The following is a 21,368-nucleotide window of genomic DNA, read 5'->3' as shown; positions in this document are numbered from 1 at the left end:
ATAGTTTTGTGGGCTTGTTCATCTTCCAAAAGAATTTGAAACTTTATTAGAGTCCATGGCATCATCTTCTTCTCATGTTGCTTGTGCAAAAAAACCCCCTGAAATTAGGGGGGAGAAAACACACAGCCAAATAAACACAACAAAGCTCTCCTGTCACAAAATTAAGCTGTCATGTGGCTATCAGACCCTATTCTATATATATATATATATATAAAAAACAACTGTAATCTGTAAAGCGAGCTGAAGAGAAGAGTGCACATTTTTATCAGGAATACCAGTGGTAAAACTGTCACTGCACTTAAGAGGATTTCCTAACAAGATCACGATAAGAAGAAGACGAGTGAAATGATTGATATTTTAGACTTAGGAGTTCAAAACGTTTCACCTGAGTGAATTAATTGAGTGATATAAAATCCCAAGGTGTGTAGGGGATGCTGCAATAAAATGGAGCTTTTTAGATAGTTTTATTACTATGAGAGCTGTTGAAATGTTGGAAGCTATTAATATATATTGTGATGCTCTCTGGGTTTGTTTACATTTTTGAGGAAGTTTTTCTCCAAACACATATATAAAAAACATCACTACCAATACAGTGTCTCTTGGATTTCTTCTGAAACATGCTATAATAGACTTCTTGGCACAAGTTAACAAAATAACAGACAATAGCAGTTTTTTTTTTTTTTAACTTCTGACCTTTAATTAAATTCAAACTGACTGGAGTGCTTCCTTGCTTTTGTCTGCTTTTGTCATGATTCCAGCCCTTCAGCTCTGCCTTGGCTGTGCTGATTGCTTATTGCCCTCACCTGCACTGAGCTGGTTCCTATTTAAACAGTTGCTCGTCACCAGCTCAGTGCGAGATCGTCTGTTGCCACTGTCACAGCTTTCAAGCCTTGTCTCATGTTTCAAAGTGTTTTCTGGTCCTGCCTGTTTTTGACCACAGATTTTTGCCTAATCCTTCTGCTGTTGAAAGTCCTGTTGCTGAACCCTGCCTGTTTCTGACCCTGCCTCCTGCCTTCTGGATTCTGGATTTTCACTGCCTGAGACCCTCCCGTGCATGACCCTGGACCGTTTCACGACTCAGCCTCTGGTTGGTGGATTTTGTCCCTGTCGTCTGTTTGTCCCCTGAGACCCCCACAGATCTCCCCTTGTCCATTCACCCTCCCCTCCCCCGGCTGGACTCCTGACCCCTGTGGATTCCTCGTCCCTGACCCACTAGTGTGACCACACTACACCATTTACTTTAGTAATAAAACTTTTTGATTAACCATCCTCTTGTTGTGGCTGCGTTTTGGGTTCTGGCTGATTCTGCTTTTAACATTACAGCTTTTGTTGGTTGTTTATGCTCCTGATTTGCAATTGTGATATGCTTAATTAAATATCACTGGATTTAAAGGTCATATGCAGCACCAGATTTATGGTTGAAAAGAAAAACAGATAAATGATAAAAAAAGGCATCATCTGACTTATATTTTGTAAATACGTGTCCTAAGCCAAAAGATCAAATATAATTTTTCAATCTGAAGTTCATTTGAGGCAACTGGATTTCTTGCTTATCCTTGGTAAATAAATGTTGATATTTTAAGCAAAAACATAGGCCATAAAAACAGTTGGCAGCATAAGATATTATGTTCTGCCAAACCTTCATATGGCTCCAAAACGTAAAAATAAACACAAGGAATAAATAATTAAATTCTAAAAACTGTGAAAGAAAGTTTGATGCAGGCCGTCAGAGACAGTTTACCTCAAGACATTGAGGAATACATCAGTGGACATTTGGTTGACTGTCCTCTGAGTTAGAGTCACACAAAGCTGTTAAAAGCATCTCAAGCTTGATTTCAATCTTCCCCTCTGAAGCTCCCTGCACAGGGACCAGGCCATATCTGGCCTAAAACTGTATCTATAATTCTTTTTAAAGGTTGACTATAGAGCACCCCAAGGGCCTGTTTCATGAATGAGCTTTCCTTAGTCATATTTGTCCTTTCAAAGCTGATTGACAGGTCATTAAGAAAAACCTTAAAGAATTATTTAAACCCTGCTTCCTCATTCTTACAACTGCACTGAGTCGCTCTTTGAACACATTTTGTACTGTCTTGTTAAGTGGGACTTCCTTCTCCTAAATAATCTCCTAAAATATTTTTTTAAACTCAATTCAGGCATTACCAATGTTTTGGACTTCATGTGCTAAGTGTTGCAGGAACTACTTTCATTTATTGACCATAACATGGAGAGATTTGGCAGTCCTGTCAGTTGAGCTTGTTTAAGTGGAAGTAGAATTTATTCAACATATTTAAAAATATATTTGGCGATGTGTGTTTTTGCAACTTAAGGTAAGATTTATTTTGTTTTAAATAACCATCATTTATTCACAGGTAAAATCTCTCAACAAGTTAAAAAAATCTTATTTCAAGTAAAATCTGAAAAGATCTAAAAACCTGAAAAGGATCTCTGCTAAAAGCTCAGAATTTACTCATTATTTTTACTGCTTATCAATTTAAATAAGCAATAGATTTTTTTTTTTCTCAAGTACATGAATATACAGTATAAACCCGGTACTATTGCTGTTTATTTTTCAAATTAATTATATTCATGTTCATCCATTAATATGCAGTACCTGCTATGATTGGTTGTTGATGCCTCTTCGATTCAGTTATTAAATGTCAGATTCTCTGTTGTCCACAGACTGCTATAGTTCCTGCTGTACTCACCCAAAAACATCAAATTATAACATATATATGTATTATAATGTCTGTATGGAATTGTTGAAAAAACTCTGCTATGTTCCACCATCTGTCTGATGGACTTTATTGAGCCCTCAGTTTTTATCAGCAGTATTAAATTTGTTGCGCTCTTCCTCTGGCAGCAAAGGTTACACAAATATAATGAATTGAAAAGCATTACTTCATACATAAACATTAGGCTGCTCTGTCTCTAATGATTGTAATGAAGTTTGACATAACTTGACATGAAGTGAGCTCACACTGAGGCAGTTCAGGCACTCTATTCATCCTAATTTAAAATTGAGGCTTTTTAAATTTCCTTTTTCATTTAAAAATGTCTGAAAAAATAGAACTTTAGCTATTGTGGCTCAGTTCTGTCTGCAGAAACTAAAAAGGTGTATTTTGCTTAAATATAACTTTATTTTATTGATGATTTATTTCCATATGTTTAATTCACTGAATGTATCTTGTTGTTTTTCCTACAGTTTCAATTTTTCAGGATTTGCAGTTTTATTTTGATCAACACTGTACACTTGCAAACTAGATCAATTTTAAGTGAGGTAAAGACCACTGAGCCCCCTTTCTGAGATAACTAATTGAGATCTTTCACACCTGCAGTGTATTCTCTGAAAGTGCAAGACAATTTAATCATTTCTGAAGAATAGAAAACACATTTTCAAAGACTTTTTGCCATTGCTCTAATCTCCTTCAACACTCAATTTCAAAAGAACATTCAATCTATACTTAATAGATAGCATTGTGGTCATTACCTTTTTTGCATTTTGGGAAATGGAGCTGGATCTACATTCAAATTTAGGTGATTTAGTTTCAAGCCTTTACTAGCATGAAGTAGAAAGACAGAGAAACAGTAAGAGCAAGGAGAGATTTTAAGATAAAGCAGACAACTGCCTCATGTCTGAAGGACCAGACCTCGTAATGATGGTGACCTGTTACATTTAAATTTAACTTAACAAGTAGTTATTATGACAAGTTGAGCCTGCAGGAAGACTTTTCAGTATCTTATAATGTAAAAAGATAACTCTTCCCACAGGCTGTTCAGAGTTTCATATTTACCTACTGTTCAACCGCCAGTAATTCTTCCAGCATATTAATAGAAAAATCAGGTATGAGACATTTACTTTTCATCAGAATAACATATTGAACCCTTGTTGTTGATGCTTGACTTTTAGACTAATTGGAAGCACAAATAGTTTGTAGCACTTATTGATAGCAAATGAGATGAAACATCAAACAATAAAATCCATAAATCCTCATCTTGTAAATGTTAATAAAATGTTACCTAATACACATTCTATCATTATATTTTACCAGATTGATTCTGGACAAGAAAAAAGTCTCAGATGGAGAGTTGGAGCAATATTTCACTTGAAAACCAACACATAGCTACAGTTAAGACTAAAGTGATTCTTTAGACATATATATTTAAGAATAATCTTTAATTTCACCTACATGTTTCATCAGACTGTCAGGAATATCAATGCTTTCAGTGGGGCTGGAGTCTTTATTTGAGACTGCTAAACTAGTGAATTGTGACTGGAATTAAAGAGGCCTACTCTCAAAAACTTGGATCTCCACATCAAAGGTAAATTGGCAAGTATTGAAAACTGACAAAAATGTGCTCATTAGTTAAAAGAAGTCTTTGACTGTTGTAATGCCAAAAAGATATTTTCACTGACTGTTGAAAATAGATGAATATTTTAAATAAGCCTCTTTTTTTTTTCTTTTTCAAATCTGATGATTCTTTTTTGTTATGGTTAGAAATATTCCTTTCTCATTTACTATCAGAAATGAACTTCTTGGTTGAATGAAAACAATTATTAATCTAAATATGAAAGGAATATGAATAATTTTGTGCTTAGCTGCACATGCAACTGTGATGATAATGGAAAGTCCTGTCTCTTAATGTAAGTCCAAAATCTTAATCTCCATCACCTTCTGCTGTTTTACTCTGAATACTTACAGAAAGCTTTCAAAGTTTTACTTTAGCATGACTAACAGGTGCTGCTGTACTAACAACATGTGAACTGTAAAACTGAGTAAGACAGTGATGTTGAGCAGTAAAAGCAAACTATTTGCTGTGTGAAGCTGAAGAGCTCTCAGGAGGTTGCACATCAACGGTCACAAAAATGTTTTTTTGTTGGGAGTGAGTCCATTACAGGCTGAACTAAAGTCTAAAAGTATAACAAAAAAAATACAATGGACATTTGTACAATGGATGAAATCAATCAAACTATGTCACTGAAAGAATGTAGAACAATCATGATGTTTAACAGATTATTTTTATTCATTTCAAGTTGTTGCTTTTTTTGGTACTACATAGCTATAAATTTATACTTTTCTATCAACCATATAGAATTCTTTGAAAGAAAATTGACAAAACTGATGTTGTTTTCAAGACGCTATAATTACTGCATAAATTACATTTATTGTAGCCGTAAGCATTATTTTTGCATAATGTGCCATTGTGATAAATGTGAAAAGAGCCACTGTCAAGTACTGTTGAGGTGAAAAATCCATCCCTCAGGTAGGTTTATTAATATCCTGCACAGAATGCTAGAGCTTACAAATGATACACTGTTGAACAGGTCAAAGTGAGAAGCTCTGACAGAAGGCAGGCAGCACATCAATTTCACAGAAATAGTAAACGGGGAAAAAAATCATAAACATTGAAGAGAGTGTGAGACTCTCTGGCTCTTTGCTTGACTGAATGTTATTTCTGCAGGGAAAAACCTGGCCCAGACAAGTTCCCTCTGGGAATGTCTATAAACATTAAAACAATAACATACCATGACAACCATCAGATGAACAAGGACAAAAGATAGTAGACAAAAATAAAATTTGCCACAATACAGAGAACCAATACGAGTGGCAAACTGCCTCTGACAAGTCAGCCAAACGTTGTGTTGTTTCAGGCTGCAATGCATTTTGCAAAGCATGTTGACAACGCAAGAAACAAATATGTGCTTTCCTATGTCCCACATAACAAATTCAGAGAAAATAAATGATTTTGCCTTTTTGATGCCATCAGAAATAGTGAAATAAAAAACTATTAAGCAAACATTTTCCCCCTGACACTTTGACACCTTGCATTGCCAACAGAGGGCACAGTTAGATCATAATGGTAATCTGCATTACCTTTGTGTTTCGCAGACGATCAAATTACTTGTGATTTTCTTAGAGAAAAAAAAATATTTCTACAGCAACATGTCAATTTTGTGTCATCAGCAATGTAACATTTCAGCGAAGCTCTAAATGAGCTGGTAGCTTTGACAAAGGATGATAAGTGTATCGAAAACCATGGGGTTTGCAGGAAAAAGCATTTTTAAGAATCCTGAAGAGATTCCCACAGAGACATTCTTTTCTTTTCCATCTTTAAATTTTACTCACATGGCTCCCATCACTTTGCTTCCAACTGCAGCAAGCAATAAAAATCCATTTCTTTCACTCCTGGGGTACTTCAGTACTCAAAACAAGACTGACTCATTCCCTGTGTGGCCTAAGAATATTACTTTACAGTCGAGTTTATGTGTAAAAAGTGTAGGAGTAGCACGTAAGATAGTTACTTTATAAATTCTTTTTCAAACTGAGAAACAATTGTCAAGAAAAGCCTTCAAAAATTACAGGAAGCAAGCACTGCAATACCACAAAGCTTTGCAAGCTATCAAGCCAGAGTTTTAGTGATGACAGTTCACTCCTCTTTATAGATTTTTCTGAATAGTGATAAATATCTTTACTTACATTTTAAAACAAGAATACATATTTTTATTGCATTTTAACTTGAAAAAAACATGAGCTAATTTCCTAACAGTTAATACATGAGCACAGGTGAAATCATCCTACTAAAGTAACTCATGAAATGTTTGCAAGAGATAAAAAAGTACATGCTTCAAAATACTGTTTTTGCCTTATCATGGGTTGCCTTTAAATAAAACCACGTGACTATTGTTTATTTAAATGCTTGACAGCTTCAATTGTTTGGAAATTAGATGAACATGCAAAGCCCAGAATAATAGTTTATGCCTTAAATTTGAGGAAAAAGGTTGAATTAGGATAACTGAGGGGTGAACTTCAGAATCATGTTGCCACCTGTGCAGAGCTTCCCACATTGGCAGAGTGAGGTAAAGACTTACTCAACGGCAAAAAGCAAAGGCAACCACATTTTGACCATCTTCCTTTAGGTGAAAGAAAGGAACACTAAAGTATTTTAAAAGTAGTAACACAACAGAGTCATTTTTGTGTTGACTTGTATTTTGGGCTTATTTCCCTCTCCTACTCTTTTCTCGTTCTTTCCCTTTGCAGCCCTTTTCTCACCTTTTTCCCTTTGTTACCACTTTTACATTTTCATGTCAGATATATTTGAAATAAACACAAAGCAATTTCTAATAAAGTTGTATATACTGTATCACGTGGGGCATGATCTTGCCAAGGTAAATCTGTTGGGCCTCACCTTGACACTGAGACAATATTTATGAGTCCCACACTGCCAGGCAGGAAACTTTAAAAAAAAAATGTGTTCACAGCTGACAGGAAGTCTCTACAAAGGATAACAGGGACTGCAGAGAAAATGATCTGCCCCTTCTGGAGAACATTGCCAGCTCCCGTTCCCATGTTAAAGATTGATCTTTTTCTGCTAAATCTTCCTACTGGGAAAAATTAAGCATTTAACCCTCATGTTATGTTCGTTTCTGAGGTATAGCAATAATGTTTGTGGGTCAATTTGACCCTGGGACTGTTTAATCATGCAATAGTGTCAGACGCCAAAAAATTCCTCCAAAACATTTTTGTATCTGATTAACTCCAATACTAACCATTTCAATCAATATTTGTGCAATGATGTTTTTTTTATTTCTCAGAAATTAAGGATCAATGACGACAACTTATTCATTTACTCATTTGGACATAAAAAATGGAATTTAATTTTTTTTATGTCCACTGATAAAAACATAGACACAAAAAAACAATTTCCTTGAAATTGATCTTTGGTAAATTTTTTATATTACACTTTTTTTTTCTTTATAATTGAACTTGAGACAAATATTCTGCTCAGGGTCAAATTGACCTGCTGATTAAAATCAAGACAGATGAATCATGCAGAGAGTATTTATGCTTTCCTCCACTTCTGCTGAGTGTCACTCAGTGTGGGTGGAGTTTGTCCACGGAAACAGAAAAGATTCCCATCAAAAGTTGTATGAACACCTGCTTTCTCACAGTTTCCTAGTGAAATAAAAAGAGTAGTGAGGGGGTGGACTTGTGTGTGTGGGGATGTGCATGTATGCATGTGGTGGCGTGTGTTTGGTGTGTGGGGGGTGAAATATGGGTCATAGCTACAAGGAAACAAATAGAATTGGACATTTTTTAAAATCTTTTTCTGCACTTTTTCTGCACTTCAACTTGACTGCTGGGTCAAATTGACCCGAACAGTATCTATGTAAAAAGTAAACACAGGAGGGCAGAGGGGGGGGGGGGGGGGGTTACAAATGTGTAAAATGAATACATTTTCAATTTATATGTAGAGTGCACCTATTAAGAAAAATAGAAAAAGTTTTGTGCAAAAAAAATACTTCCAACTATTTTAAAAATTATTTTAAACTTTAAAACGGGTCAATTTGACCCGCAACATAACAGGAGGGTTAAATCATAACAGAAGGAGTCCAAATGACAGCAGAAAAATGTAAGTAATTAATGATGAATTTCCTATATACTCTATGCTCATTTTTTAATTCAGGTAATTGATTAAAATTCCAGTAAATTACAACATACATCTCAAATCCTGCAGACAACATGACTTCACATCTCTCACTGATTGTCATCAGCAATGGCTGCTGTCCTTCCACCAAGCCACTATTGAGTCTGTGCTGATCTACCATGTCACTGTGTGGTTTACTGCATGTTCAGCAGCTGACAGGAAGGCTCTGTAGCTCACAGGGTCTGCATAAAAAATAATCGGCTGACCTTTGGGCACTCTGGAGCTTGGCACATCTACACAGATACGTCCAGCCCTGGCCACCTGCTTTTTCTACAACCATTAGGGAAGAAGTTTCAGTTCCCTGAGAAACAGGACTGACTGTCTAAAGAACTGTTTTCATCGGAACACTGAATTCAGCGCTTGCTGCTATAAAAAAAAAAAAAAAACACCTCACCCTTTTTAACACTGACACTTGTGACCATGTGACTTTGCTCCAACTTGCACAGTGTATTTCATTCTGTTATTTATCATCATGATTGTTCCTTGCTATTGGTTTTATATATGTATATTTACAAGCACTATTTAGTGGCAACTGTTCTTTCATCATGCAATAGTGTAATGGCAATAAAGGCTTTAAATGTATATTACAGCATTTATACTTTGACAAGTGCAGAAATAAAAAAAAAAATTAAAAACAAGGACAGAACTAAACAAAAGCAACACTGTATTTCTGTTTATGGTACAAAACAATCTGTGGAGAATCCAATCAGTTTTTACTATTAAGAAAACAAATATATGCTATTCTACCAAGGTTTAATAAAGTATAGCGATTCAGTAGAGTGCTGTATCATTATAAATATGATTTAACTTTGTTATTATTTTCATATATACACATTGCCTGTTTTGTGTTTAAAGATGCATCAATGTAGATAGTTGCTTATGGTTGCTTATGGTGTAAAGAATTAACTTTTGAGAGAAGTGGTAGACAACACAAGACTATTTTTCTGGAAATTATTCCTTTTCATTCAAAACCTTTGCTTATGTCAACATGTGACATGTTCATTTTAAAGAGTAAACTGAGTGAAATACACAAATGTTTGACTAGTCTGTAGAATGATTTGAACTGATTTGTACATCACTGTTTCTGCTGATAGAAAAACAGCCGAGAAAAGAAAAATGGTTCCTCAAAAAATCCTACACAGCGTTTCTTTCTACAAAGCTGATGAAATACGGGACAGCTCTCAAAGGAGCTTGAGGCAAAATTAGCTTCACACTGATAGGAGGAGGTGTGGGTTATTCATGCATCAAATTTCAGTTGCAAAAAAAATTAAACCTAATTAGTCAGCTAAGGTGGTTGCAAAAAAGAGCACATTCCCTGTCTTCCTAGTGTAGTTTTGATTTGGTCATGAAATTTTAATTGGAAGTTCTGTTTATAAGCACAAAGAATTTAAAAGTGCATTTTTACATAGTGATGTCAGATTGATAAACTGTTATGAAAGGGTTATCTTGGAAAATAAATCTTTTGCTTATTTACTGGGAAGAATGAACTGATAATGAAGGTTTCTGAGCAAGTGCTTATACTTATGGAACTGATAAAGTTTTCAGGGAAAATATTTTTTCTTCTCTTTCCAACCAAAACTCCTTTGAACAAGGTTTGATTTAGGGACAAAGGTACCCATTAACCAGAGACGGGAAAAGCTTAGAGAAACTCCCTACAGGAGAGAGATGGGTGGAAGGCACCGTGTACGTGACTGATAAGATATAACAGGAGAATTGTATGTGTTAAGTTTCACTTCTTCTTCTTCCTTCTTCTCTCTTGCTTTTGTTTTCTCAGACGCTGATATTTACTCTGATTTTCTAAATAAAATATCTAAAGAGAAATCCACATCTCTCTGATTGATTCAGTGTATCGCTCTCTCCCAAAACAAAAAAGATTTTCCTAAACAGGGTCTATTCACAAGAAACATCAGACCAGTTCCTAGAGTGTGGGAGTGAATACAAAAACATTACCTCCACTAATAATGGTATGACGCATGGCGCTAATCATTCCTAAAACCTTACTTTGTCTGTTTTTCCTCAAACATTCTGTTGCAGATGCAAATTGTGACTATTCGGCCCCCCAGCACAATGTGAAGGTTAATTATTATACAGTAATTGGCCTTTTTTGCATCGTTTTTGCAGTGATGGAAAAAAAAGATCTAAAATAAACCTTTATGTTTTTCTAACATACTTGGACATAGATATTTAATTTTAATTTAACAACACAAAAAAGGCTAAGTTGTACAAATAAGCAATAAAACCAATGAAAGAAAAACCTGTTTTATTTTAATTTTATTCGTAACATAATTAAAAATACATATATACATATTGATCCTCTCTATGCGCAAACTGGATCAGGGACAGAAATATGATCATGTGTGCTTAGATTAAGTTTAAAGTACAATAAAAGCAAACTATAGTGCCACATTTGACACAAAGCACTGAACAGATAAACATGCTATTCATCAGCTCAAGAGACCTTCTTTTATGTTTCTAAATGGACACATTTGGCATGCAGCTCCAGTTTTAACAGTTGTCCTTGTCAATTGTCTGAAGCAAACCAGGGGCAATGTGTTCAGTTTTTTACGATTACTAAAGGACTGAACTTATTGTTCTGAGGTGATGACTCACAGAAAAGCCAGCAACACTGTCTCCCTTGAAACTATTGTTTACACAGATTAGTATTACACAAAGCCTGGATTGCTCCCTTAAAAGGCCTTTTAAGGATTGTATCGGGACAAGCTTTGTGTAGCCTTTAGCTTGTGTTCAGCCTGGTGTCATTTACCGTTGACCCCAACACTAAAGACAATACTACTGGAAAGAAATTAAAAAAGAACTAGTGTTACTTTTTTGTGTGTTTTATTTTTCAAGACCTTAGTAGTTTAAAAAACTATTACGCTTTAGAAATAAAGACAGGTCGACCTACAGAACTGGAGTTTCAATCCGTCAAGACATTTTTATTATATAAACTGAACTGATTCCACACTTATTCTGTTTGAGTGTGTGTGCATGGTTGGGTCTCTCTTTCATAATATGGGATTTGTTCTCTAAACACCTAAAATCCAATCGTGAATAAATCTGTCATATAAGAGAAGTCAAAGAGTGAATGTTTCACCTGATCACAAGCAATGGGTTACAAAGAAGTATAAAACTTTTTATAGATTTAGGAAGAGTAAATATCACATTTTCCCACAAAACTATCTAAAGTACTGCCACTTTGTTTATAAATGTGACCTACTTTTACCAGGATCTGCAGATTTATAGATCCTAATAAATGGAGGTTCTAACTCCACTATTAACCAGAACATATTGTTTTCCTATTGTAACTAATCTCTGTTATGTTGTTGTCCAGAATTGTTTCTATTAATATTTTACTTGAGTGGCTAAAATTAAACAGTTGCTGTCTAATAGACTGACTTTTGCACCTTTTGATAATTGGGGGCAATAAATTCATGAAAAAAATCAATAAGTAACTGAAAAGGCAACAAAGATTGCAAACCTTTTTCCAACACTTATGTCTCCAGTTGTGGTAAATAAATCCACAAATTTATTAAATTTACCACTCCTTTACAGGTGACTGTATGTGTTTTTATTTTATTATATTTTAGTTAATTATAACTAAGGGTAGCATGGCACATTTGACTGAATTATTATGTTATATTGGTGTATTCTTTCTGGGAATCCCAGCAGAGCTATATCTGGATCTTATTATCATAATATCGAATAGCTAACCCAGATCACAGTAACACATGTAGGTCACGCAGACGTAAATAAATCCCGTAACAGAAAAACAACGCAGTCTGTGAATCACTTGGATCGTGATCCACGTGCAGATGCACATGGATCAGTGCAGCTAGATAATACGTTACCTGGTCAGATAAAGGTTTCTCAGATTATTTGTTGCTAAGTATGTACTGCTAGATCTTTTTATTATTAAATTCCTAAAGCATGTGAAAACATTTCATCACCCTGCTGAAATGAAACAGAATGTCAGAAAATAACAGCAACAATCAGTCAGAAAATAATCAAGATCCAGGGTTTTTCTCCAAACAGTTAAAATCATTATTATGATTTTTAACCTTTTATTATAAATCTTCCAATTAATATAAACTAGAATAACTACACATTTCTGAAAGTCTCATTATTTTTCCTAAAGCAAATATTTTTACACTTCAGTTTGTAACTTGTGAAATTTGATTCAGGATTAAAACTAAATACAATGTGACGAGCACAGTTTTCTGCTGCTGTATTTTCTCCTGCGTAAGGTATAATAAAGGCACGCCAAAGTGATGAGAAAAGTATTGAAAAGATAAAACATCAACACATATGACGTCCAGGCAGTGGATAAAACAAATGCAGAAGATTTATTGGGAAGGAATAGGTCAGCGTAAAATAAACCTTACTCTATTATAAATCTACTCTGCAGTGAACCATTCAGCCTTCCAAGTCACTTTATGGCTTCTCTGTAAAGACGCCAATGTTTGTCTTCCAGTCTAATAAACTTAAATGTGAAAGCCGTCATTAGCAATGAATCTGATCTCCAGTAACCTTTAAAGTATCGGTGATATGGATGATAGATTGTGTGAGAGGTCTACAACAGAGGAGAAGTTGTAAAATAGTAAGAGCAGTGTTTGTATACACTTCACATCATACGTGCAGATTGTGTGTGCTTCACTTTAGCTATTTGTGTAAATTCAACATTCATAACATTATTTTTGTTATGCTCTGCTAAAGATATCAAGTGGATCAGCATGTACAGTACAAAGCATAAATTGCACTTTCATTCTAGTGGCTATAAATAGAAAATAAAAACCCTTAAAAAATATATATAACAAGGTACTAGAGGAAGTTTATTTACTTTACAAATAAATACAAAAAAGATTAACAGATTAACATCTAGTTAGCATAGCTGTGATATGGCAAATCTTTTTACACACTCAGGAATCTTTTTTTACTTTTTACTCTTCTAAAACAAATACATACACAGATTACATTTTGCAAATTAGTCTGCAGTTTATTCCAAATGCTTGCAGACATTAACATGTTGTAAATCTTAGGTGGCTGATGCAAAATATGGTCACAACAAGAAAGTTTTCAGTTGACATAGTGGAAGAGCTTATAACATTCCTTCAAATAAGTTTCTCAGCATTGTATTTGGTGGAAGGTTTTGTTGTTCCCAGTCAGATGCCTCTAAATCAACTGCAACAACAAACATGAGGGGAAGGTCAGTGAAAAAAAAACAAAACGCATAAAAGGTTAGAGAAAATATGTTTTTAAAATTAAGAATTTACAACTAAAGAGATGGTACAAATATGTAATGGAAGGACTGTAAAAATCAACTGTTGCAAAGTGAACATTTATTATCAGAAAAATTTAACAGAAGCAATCATGACCTAATCAAAGTAAATTACCTTGTAGTGGGCTAAAGTGGAAAATTTATGGTTTGTGGGCAACTGGATGAAAGTAGCAAGTAGTGCTTAGACCAAAAGATATGATACTGAAATGTGTGTTTGGTACCATCCTAAAATATGGAAAGAGCTGCATAAAACACAAGAAATTTTACATAGTTCCATGTTTAGTTTAGTCCATAGTTTAGTTCCATGCACTTGAAGGCATGGAACTAAATGCAAGGTAAAGGACCAGGACAAATGTTCTGATTACTGACATTCTATTAAATTTTGAGGGCAAATTAAAAAAAAAACACATTTGATTACATTTATTTATTTACAGTGCATAAAACAGATATTGAAATTATTAACAATTTCTCAGTAAATACACTTCTAGTATATGTATTAACATGAAAATTTTCCAAGAGCTTGGCAACAACCCACATAATTCATATAAAAAAACTAAAACACACTAGTGCATAAATTAAAGTATTAGAAAATTTGAAAGTGCATATGTTTTTTAATACAACTTTTTCCCTGTGGTAGATAATTGAATTCAACTAAACAATGTCTATAATAATGGAACCAATTATGATATGGCATACACAAGTGGTATCGTTTTGTGTATTGATTTATTTCATGTCAAGAAACGTTTAGATTGCCTAGAAGCTAATATACTTGGCTTAGGATTTAAATGTTTCTCTTTTGAAGAATTTCATGGATCTCCCTCTACTTTAAATATGTACCTTTTAGTTACAATAGTACAATTTGATATTCTGGGGTTTGTTTCCTGACGTCAGAATGCTGAACTGTTCAATAAATAATCATCAAATGGTTTTCTACAACAAAAAACAACTGAGTGAGCAGTTTTCATGGGTTGTTCTTTAAGACAATAAGGTGCTAGGTAACAGAAACAGTGAATGTGTTTTGTTTCCCAGGTGTGTTGGCCTTTCACTGTGTAGTTTGTTGTCTTTTTATTGGTCGTGCTGTGATGTAACATATAATTTAGAGGCTTCACAGCTTTAGATCCTATCAGTAACTGATTTACAAACCCAACAGCTCAGATAAGGATAGGCCACAGAGGATAGATTCATGAAGCCTCATTAATGTTTTGATTATCACTTACTAGAAGCTTGACTGCTTACTTGCTTAATATTCAGTGATTTCATTCATCTAAAACACATTTTAAATGGTCTCATATCTATATGAGAGAACAGCAAACAGAAGGTTAATTCTGCTTTATGTAAATGTTACCCTGCAACCTCGGATGGCTGAGGGTAATGTAGTAGATGATCTTCCCTCAACATGTGATGCTGCGATATAGAAAAGACGAGACACACACGTTGAGCTCCTTTTACCTTCAACAGGAAGATTTATTCTTCTGTTGATGACCGTACTCCATATACAACACTACATATGCAATACTTCATATCAAATACTTCAGGTATCACTGTATAACTTCAACAAATAACCCTTCGATTCAGTACATTACAAATGACTGCGATATCCCTTTAAACCAAACAAGAATTATTTTAACATGCTCCATCATGAATTTTATTGAATGACAAAATACTTTAGACAGCTTTTAATTATCCAAACCAATTAGTTTTGTTTTAACTCAAATATCTTGTCCCTTTTCCTCAGACCTTTTGTATTTTTAACTGTCAAAATAAAAATGTATGGATTTGCTTTTAACTATTTTAATAGCTTTTACAATTTTTATTCTGCACAACATATACTCATTGAGTTTGACAACAACATTGTTTCTGTGTTATTGAAATAACCCATAAAGAAAAGACACCAGAAAAATGTCTTTTACCATTTCCAAAAGTGAAAAATACAATAGGTTCAAAATGAATTCAATCTCTAGTCCTTCAACTGTTTCTCAGCTAGCTCAACACATGTACAATGTTCGCTCGCATTAGCATTAGTTAGCCTCCCGAAATACGTCCCGTTTTCTACACAATGTCACTCCAAGGCTGTACAAAGTGACCCACCAGTTGACTCTCGAGTCTATAACCTCTTAATTCTTGAAGGACACCACATTTATGCATCAACATACATTTTTACTGACCTGCGATATAGAAAAGACGGGACACACACGTTGAGCTCCTTTTACCTTCAACAGGAAGATTTATTCTTCTGGTGTTCTCAATCTTTTCTTGGTCATTAACGCGTCAGCGCCCCTAGCGGCCATGTGTAGAATTGCACGGACTAACTGAAATAACACTACAGGAACTTATTACGATGAGAAATTAAAGATACAAAATGAAAAATTATGTTGGGGTGCCTATTTTCTTACTTCTTGGTTTTGTTTACTAACTTGTTTTTCACCCCTCTACATAAAACAATATGAAACAATCCACCGCCAGAAAGATATACTTATCTTTTAAGGTAAACGCCCCACCGCAAAAAGTGCATGAAAGCGATATGATCTGTACACTTTCTAAAAATACTTTGTAATATAAATGAAAATTCACACTCAATGGTGGAATATATGAGATGCACCGGGTGCGACCACAAAGTCGCACTAGGAAAAGTGATACCAATGTGTCTTTTTATTGCTTTTGAAAATAAGTTCTTAATGATTAAGATCACACACATTAGTACTTAATGGTGGATAGCAGATGTTTATAGCAGGTATTTCCTTTGGTCATAAACATCACAGAGAGCAGACTTTGATACCATTTCAAATGAAAGAGCTGTGATAAATAGCTCCTTTCAAAATGCAATCTAAGGATGAGGCTAGCAAAACTTTTAAATTAAAGATCTTTATCTTACAATGTGCTTCAGACATTATTCTTATGCTAAATATATAGATAATTACATTATTATTAATAGCTTTCTCCTGCAGCTCACATCTGAATCTTTGAGTGTTTTTAAGATTCTGTCTTCCAGCACAGAAAATAAAGCTTAAATATCTTTCTAGTATTAAAGAAACATTTAAGGATTGAAATATATACTTGGTGAAATTTGGACACAATATCTTATTAGCTAAGTTTAGGAAATGGTATGATTTGGGAATAGGAGGACTTAAATTTAATGTTTAATGTCTTAATACAAATATGTTGCTTACTGAACCACTTCACAACAACATAAAAATGATGAATGTGGAGAATTTTCAAAGACATTGAGACTTAAGCTCAGAATTTTCTTTCCTTCAGTGTCAATTAGTCTTACCCGTTGCCTCTGGAAAAGGCCTTGTCCTGTGACTTACAAGCAGGTTTTCTGCTCCTTGGAGCAAAACAAATGTGTTTGTTCCGTCAATGGATTTTGACAAGTAAACAAAGAGTACCATGAGATTAATTAACTTTGGGTGTGTGGCAAAGATTTTGGAAAACAGGTCAATGTGAGAATTAACCAACAGACTGAAGGTATCAAAATGCCACATCATGTCATGTTCATAACTTTTAACCCCATCCCTGATACTTCACCTCACATCGCCTCCTAAAAATGTCTTCAATTATTCAGCTAATCTAAATTATTAACTGTCATCCTGATAGACTTGGCTGTGCTGTGGGTCACGTCTACACTGCCCACACATTTCCTGCAGACCGACCTCTCAATTTCTTGGCAGGCTGGTGGCCTGATTGTCTAATGGATATTATTGATTAACATAGCAATCCCAGCCACACATTCCACACCCTCCCACCTCCATCTGCAAAATGAAACACAAATTGCAACTGTGATGATTAACTGAAGCCTTATAGGGGAACCTGTATGTTTTCATTAGTAATGAGTTCCTTATCCTCACTTATCCGAGCCAATCCCATCAGACAAGCCCACTCTCTGCAAATCATGTGCTTAGGACTGATTAGTTGTTTTGCTGAGTTTACCATCGTTGGTAATAAAAACTATTCATATTTTGTTGGAAGCATCATGTAGAAATGATGATGATACAGATTTTTTTCAAAAATTAAGACAATACCAGAAGAAGGAAGGAAATGTTGGAAAACTGGCCAGAAACTGTAACTTTATTTTCATTCATGACTCATTAATGAAGATAATCTTTCAGTTATTAGTAATATGAAACCGGCTTGTAAAGTAAAAAAAAAAAAAAAGTGCCTTTAGTGTTTACAGTTGTCAAACACAGTACACCATACATAGTGGGTGGGAATCACCCACTATGTGACATAATGAGAAGTGGGTTCCCTTGAACATATTTGCACATCAAACAGGGCAATAAATTTGAATGAATGATATCAAAATGCGTAAATCCAGAGGAGTCAAAACCGAACCTCCGATAAAGTTATGAGACAGATGTACAGCAATCTTTGATGAGTGTGGTTGTAAATTTAAAAAGATGAGATGTCATACACAGTGTTTACACCAAAGAGGGTTGTTAAAGTCAACACAGTCATAAATGTAGATGGAGTATATATGAGGTGTTTGAAAGTTTATAAAGCTCTTAACTTTCCTTTAAATATTAATTATGAAACATAACTGGTTAACCTAATAGTAGGATTTAGGAGACCTCAGCAATTAACCAATTAATCAGTTTGTCCATTTGGAAGACCCATTTTTGCCCAAACTTGAACTTCCTAATGTTTTGAGAGGTTGCTTCAATATTTCTACATAATGTTATTCCCAGAAGATACTTTCCATAATGTGAAGTGTTATGTTGTTTTAGGGGTGAATCCTTCTTCCTCACTGACTGGCCTTTCAGTCAATGTCAGAGCAGAGCGGATAGTGACCCTCTTTCTAGCTTTACCCAGCATCCTTACAAAGTCTTTTGCTTTGTTGCACACACTATCCACTAAAATCTGTCCGTTTCTTTCCTGAATGGTCCAATGGTTGGGCATTCCCATCTAGTTTACATTTGTGAAAAATTTTTTTAAGAAATGAGCACAGTTCCTCCATGCATCTGTAAATTGTTCCTAGAAAAGAACTAGACATAGTGTACTCCCACAATTCTCTTCTTGATATCTTGTGGGATTTATTTTAATTTTCTCTTGAGACAGAAAGTTTGAGGTACTGCCCTAAAACACACCCGCTTGTGTTGCTCCACTTTACTTCAGATGCTGAGAATTACCAGTCAGAATAACCTCTCAGAAGCTTATAAACCCATGACTTCATAAACTGGGTTTCCCAAATTGAGTAATTTTAGAGTATGTAAACATTTTAATTTGAAGGAAGAAATAAAACAATTTTCATATTCTCTGTAATTATTATCCAACAGTTAAAAAGTCTAAATAATATGGAAAATTCCAAGATAAAACATAGGTTCCCACAAAGATGACCATCTTCATCCCTTCATGCCCACAATAAAGATATTTTGATGGCTGCCTGCAGCAAGATAATGTATCACCATACAAAGCTCAAATGATCTCAAATGACAGTAAGTACACTGCTCTCCATGGATTTCAGTTCTATTGATTCAGTTCTATCATAACATCTTTAAGATGGTATGAAACCCAAGATTCACATCTTAAAGATGCACAGATTACGCATCTTCTGCAACTCTGTGATGCTTTAAAATCAATATGAACCAAAATCTCAGGAATTTGTCTGACATATCGTTTGATCTGTGCCAAAAATAATAAAGGCAGCTGTCAAGGCCAAAAAGGGCTTGACTTGCAAGGTGTTTCTGATAAAATCACTATTGAGCGTAAGCCAAGCCATTGCAAAATAATGACTGACATAAGAAGAAAAGAGAAGTAAAAAGGAACCTGAAAACATAAACAACAGGTTTTAAAGTGTAGGGTTGAAGATTTAGATCAGTCAGACAATCTTGACCCTATTACTAAATGTGTTCTGGACAATATACAAGCATGACAATGATACCTATGTCCTGCAGCAAAAGGGGAATCATGTTTATTCAGTTACACCCTGAATTTTCTGATATTTTAAAGAAAAAATAAGCACCAATATGCATAGGTCCTATCATCCAAGTTAATAACATTAATAACATTTGTCACACAAACTTTCTCCAGTGTCTTAAGGGTGAAGTGACAATTATCGTTTTTTTTCACTCTAAGTGGAGGAACCCCAGCTCCATAGTTTTTACTACGACAAAAACAAATGTTCTTGAAGCTTCAGTGGTTAACAAGAGATTCTGTGATTGATCACACATTTTTGGTATCAGTGCTTTTGAACATTTTTTAACAGGCAACAAAGATTTATACACTGAGCATATGACTGAATTTTCTTCTGTCGAAATCACACCCTCATCCAACACAGACCATAATGACTTCGTAAAAGGGAAGTTCTTAAAGAATAATTACTTTGAAAACAACTAGATTTTCTGTATTTCTTACTCACAGACATTAAAAGTAAGCAATTATTAGGGATAGAGGGCAACAGTGTATTAAAGATGCTCAGAAAAATTCCCAGTGGTTGGACTAATGGTTCCTTCGTGGTGTGTGTGTGAAAAATTGAGCTTCGTGAGCTCGTTAAAAAGCCTCCCAGATGTGTTGGTGGCATGCCAAATGCTCACAGAGCTGTGTGAGTGCTGGTAGGTTTCATGCCACACCAAAACAAAATCAGTATATACAGTACATAGGGTTTGCTATGTCCAAACCTTGCTGTCTTTCAGATGTTTGAAAAACTGTTTCACTTTTGGAAGGTCACAGGTCTGTGTTTAATTTAGATGAGTGACAAAAAGGGCAAACCTGCAACCTGGAACAAAACATATCTAAAGATATTTGGTCTGTAATGTATAACCCCGACCTGTCCAGGGTGAACCCCGCCTCTCGCCTGGAACGTCAGCTGGAGACAGGCACCAGCACCCCTCCTGACCCCACTAGGGACAAGGGTGTTAGAAAATGGATGGATGGATGGATAACCCCCTTTCTTTTTCAATGTAGCCACTTTCATTGCCTAAAAGCTTTCACAGCTGCAGTTGTTAACACCCTGAGTCAAGCAGGTCTCAAATCCTTCAGAGGAGTATAGCTAGTTTGCTTTTTTGTGATAATTAATTCAGATTTGACCAGGCAGGAAGGCATATTAAATCAAACAACTGCTTATGCACAACTGCACAACAGCAATCCATTCATTCAAGATTCAATAAGCCATATTTTCTCCTCAAATTGCTGAGGAGAGATTAACAAGTATTTGATACAGGCCAGGATGGTATTTGTGCGTCGATTTATTGGTCTGCCTTAGGACTCTTATTTGCTGTGTGTCTGTCCAAAGCTTTGAACCTGCAGTTTTCTGTGATTAGCACTCTTTATTTTTGCATTGTTTAAAATGTAGGCCCAGCAGGCATTTTAAACTTTAAACAAAGCTTAATAAAAAGGTGTGAGTAGCTGAACGTTTTAACAATGAGATGGTGTGGCTCTGTCGTAATCCATGAATCTCCTGGTAACTGTTTAACCCACAACAGCAGACCACTGAGCCCCAGATCCATAAAAATAATCAGACAGATGATGAGGTCAAAGGAAGATTTATAAATTCCTCTTTAGGACCTTGTAAAACCTTATCAGTACTCATTAACTCATGAGAAAAACTTGGCTCCCATTTGTAGGGACTCTGGTCACATGACTGCCTGACTCCTGGGTTTGAGCATTTAAAAGGAAG

This window comes from Xiphophorus hellerii, chromosome 20 (assembly GCF_003331165.1).
Source record: "Xiphophorus hellerii strain 12219 chromosome 20, Xiphophorus_hellerii-4.1, whole genome shotgun sequence".
NCBI classification, from domain to species: domain Eukaryota; kingdom Metazoa; phylum Chordata; class Actinopteri; order Cyprinodontiformes; family Poeciliidae; genus Xiphophorus; species Xiphophorus hellerii.
This window is presented reverse-complemented; position numbering follows the sequence as displayed.